Here is a 4071-nt window from a genome sequence, read left to right on the forward strand (position 1 = left end):
GAGTACTTACACAATGTCCTCACACACTTCAGCCCTATACTCGGGCTTTCTTACCCTTTTAGGAAATAGGAGGGAGTCATGTAGTGATACCTGTGGGTTTTGCCCCTTTAGTATCCGTGAAGGCTTCTGCTCAGATTGGAACTTGTTCCATTTACCGTGATACCCGTGAAATTTTCCCGTTAGTATCATGGTAGTGAAATGGGGCTCTACTGTTTACAGTAGGGACGATTTGGGAACCTGTGGCTTTTAGAAAATTAGACCTTGAGCTAAACTATTACATTAGCTGAAAGCCGTAGCAAACTACCTCATAAAATAGAACTATCTAATTAGATAGTACTTACCCGGTACTAGGACTCTCCCTATTTTAGGACAAAAAGGGACATACTTTTACCTTACTCTATTTTTATTTTTAAAAAAAGGTAATTTTGAATCATACTATCAGAATGATCTAAACACCTTCCTACTTTGATAGGTGCATAGATATTACCACATTAGCAGTATAATTCAAAATTACCTGAATTTATTCTGCTAACAATTTTCTCCATAGGAGTTGTAAATTGGAGTTTGAAAAGGGTAAAACAGAAGTTTTAACATGGCATCCTCGAGTCAGTCAACAGAAGAAGTTCCTAGACAAGAACAGAACGCTAGACCATGGTCCAAACCACTTCATAGTTCAGAGTCCCCACAGAGTGATGCCACCGGGGCAGACACTGGCCTGTTACATCCATTAGATTTGAGCAGGGTCAAAGTCAAAATGACAGGTCTTGCAGAGCTATCTAGCATTTGGAAATCACTTCCCAATCATATCTAGGCAAAGTTTGAGGAAAAATATGGAAGGATTGCAACCTTGATATGGGTTAGAGTCTAAGTTCCAGCGATAAAAGCCATGCTGTCAATCTGGAATCCCAAGTACGGAGTGTTCTCCTTCAACGACATTGATATGACCCCCATTATGGAAGAATATCAGGCGCTACTAGAGATCCCTTATGTGGCGCAGAATCGGATCTACCTACACCTCGAGCATAGGCAGACTTGGAAATGGTTCGCACATATATTGGGGGTCTCCGCGAAGGAAGCAAAAGCGAGAGAAACTGTCAAAGGGAACACATGTGGGTGGTATTGGACTTACGTCAAAAAACATTTGGATCTGCACATTCAAAACAGACAATGGGAACAAGCTTCAATGACACTAACTCTGGGGATTTATGGCCTAATCATATTTCCTGGGCCTTTGGGAATTATAACTTGTACTGTCACGGAGATGTTTTGGGCAGTAAAAAAGCAAAAGGTCAACCCAATACCGGCAATCCTTGCAGAGACCCTATTGACTCTTACTTATTATCGACGACAAGGCAGGGGATCTATTAAGTGCTATTCTCAATTGCTACACCTTTGGATCCTCAGTCACATGTGTCCTCTGGAGACTAATGGGTTCACTTGGTATCCTGACCAGCTTCTTATTGAGAAAATGGATAGATTAGTAATCAGTCCAAAGAACGAGCTGCAGTGGCAAACAAATTCTAAGCTTCAACAGTCACAACTACTGCTGGAGGAAATTGTGGACGTTGGGTCAACCTATTTTCTTCAATACGGGGAGTAATCATTCGGTATCTTTGATTTAAGTGACCGGATACACGAGTTACATCCCGGTGTTGGTAATGAGGCAGTTCGATTCAACCCAATCTATGCTCAGTGTTAAAGAACACCATCAAGTGCATTTCTACCATGAGCTTGGTAGTGAGGAAGAATTGAAAGTATTCCACAAATCATGGGAGAGCGTCACTATGATTGAAAGATCACCTAAAGGGCCGAGCACTACGGAAGACTACTTTAGATGGAGGGCCAGTAGAGATCAGAGATGCCCAATTGCCAAGCCAACAGAACTTGAAGGTAGCTCCCCTCATCAGAAAATTCTTTCAGAAGAAGATAATGCTCAGTTGGTCAGCTCTCTACAAAGATCGGATGCCGAGAACCAGCAATTTCTAGAACGGATAAGGCAGTTGGAGGACCGACAGCAAATCCTCAAAAGGGAGTTAAAAAGGCTCAGGGAAGAAGCGACGACAGAAAAAGGCAGAATTTGAGGAACAAGAAACACGGTGGGAAAAGGAAAAGACCTTTCTCCAAGGTGCAATAAGAGAGGCGGGAGTTCAGAATGGCGAGTTGCAAGAAAAAATGAAATACCAGGAAATACTGATGGAAGAATATAAATAAGAGGGCAAAAAGAAGAAGCTCAAACTAAAGGAGTAAGCATAGCTTATCAACAACATTTTGAAGGAGTGTGCTAAAGAAAGAAAAGAAAAAGAAAGACAAGCTACCCTCCATCAAGAGCTGAGAGAAAATGTTGACCAGCTAGAAAGAATGATTGCGCAAGGAAAACAAGAGCTCCTACCAGAATCTGAATACGCCTTGAAAACATTCAACCCTGCCCGATAAGAAGAAAGACTGTACGAGTACCTCAAAAGATGCCATTGCATTCTAAAAAGTCTCCTTGAGCCTATGCAAATGTAAAAAAAAAAAAAAGAAAAAAAAAAGTATGAACTATTCGATTAATAAAATCACTTTGGGCCGTTGTTTAGCAAAATTGTGAATGAATAGTATGACTCTCGTAGGAACTATCCTCACTTGGGTTATATGAAAAGACGAATGTGCCATATGGACAAGTATCATAGATACGCATTTGATCTAGTCATTCACCATTAGACTATCGAGCGATGCCATAGTAAAATTGATGCAATTATCCTTCTACAGATTCCATTCTTGGCTTTCATACGCCACCGTATCCTTTGTCCAAGTTAGGACCTTTAATTTTTAACAAAATTGGAAATTCATTTAATGATTTCTCCCATAGGAAATCAACATTGCTTCAAGCAAAGCAAAGCAAGCCTGACTGAACAAGCAGTTCAACCGAGACGAGTGTACTTAACAAGACCACGAATGAAGAAGATAATGGAAGATCAAGAACAAGTCCAGAACCTATAGGGACAAGTCTCCGAATTGAGAGATCAAGTATCAGAGCTCATGAAACTAATGAAGGAGATATCCCAAAACAAGCCTCCATCAGAACCAAATTTGCCATTACCTCCCCTACTTCCCACAACGGTTGATTCTCACTAAGCTTCAACCTCTTTTACTTTTCAATCACCCATTCCGGGTCCGACAATCACTGTCAATCCAATCCTCCCAAATAATTACTTACCTTTTCCCTATTACCCGGCTGTCTCAAATGCCGAGTTATATCATTCTATCCAAATCCCTCCAGTTCACCCTACCCCTTATTTCCCAAATGGGGGAATAGCTCATGCAGTAGGAGGGGAAAGTAAAGCAAAAGAGAATGAGAAGTTATTCACTCTATAAGAGAGATTAAGAGCAATAGAGGGACTGAATATGTACGGTTCAGTAGATGTATCATCGCTAAGGTTGGTACCAGATGTGGTAGTGCCACCAAAGTTCAAAGTTCCGAACTTCGACAAGTATACTGAAAATTCAGATCCTCGCATCCATCTAGCAACTTACATAGCCAAGATGTTTGCCCTCACTGAAGATGACAGACTTCTGGTCCACTTCTTCCATGAGAGTCTCTCCGGGGTAGCCCTACGATGGTGCATTCAACTAGACAGGAGCAAACTGCGCTCCTGGAAAGATTTGGCCGATGCTTTTCTAAAACAGTACAAATTTAACTATGACGTAGCCCCCACAAGAAGAGACCTCCAAAATCTGGTGCAAAGAGAGAGGGAAAGCTTTAAAGAGTATGCCCAGAGATGGAGAGAGAAAGCAGCAGAGGTATATCCTCCGATTACTGACAATGAAATCTGCTCTCTATTCATTGAGACATTGAAAGCCCCGTATTTCAATCTGATGATTGGAAACACCTCCAACAGCTTCTCAGACATTATCCAAGCTGGTGAAAGAATAGAGGCTAACTTAAGGTTAGGACAGTTGCAGGAGTTGGCTGAGAATCCTGTAAAGAAAATCGCCAGTTTTGGAAAGAAGAAAGAAGGTGATGTGCACTCCATCACCCGACAAACCCAACCTCCACTCTCTCAGAGTAACTTTCGGCCATTCCCTCCTACT

Source organism: Hevea brasiliensis, chromosome 3 (assembly GCF_030052815.1).
Source record: "Hevea brasiliensis isolate MT/VB/25A 57/8 chromosome 3, ASM3005281v1, whole genome shotgun sequence".
In the NCBI taxonomy this organism is placed as follows: domain Eukaryota; kingdom Viridiplantae; phylum Streptophyta; class Magnoliopsida; order Malpighiales; family Euphorbiaceae; genus Hevea; species Hevea brasiliensis.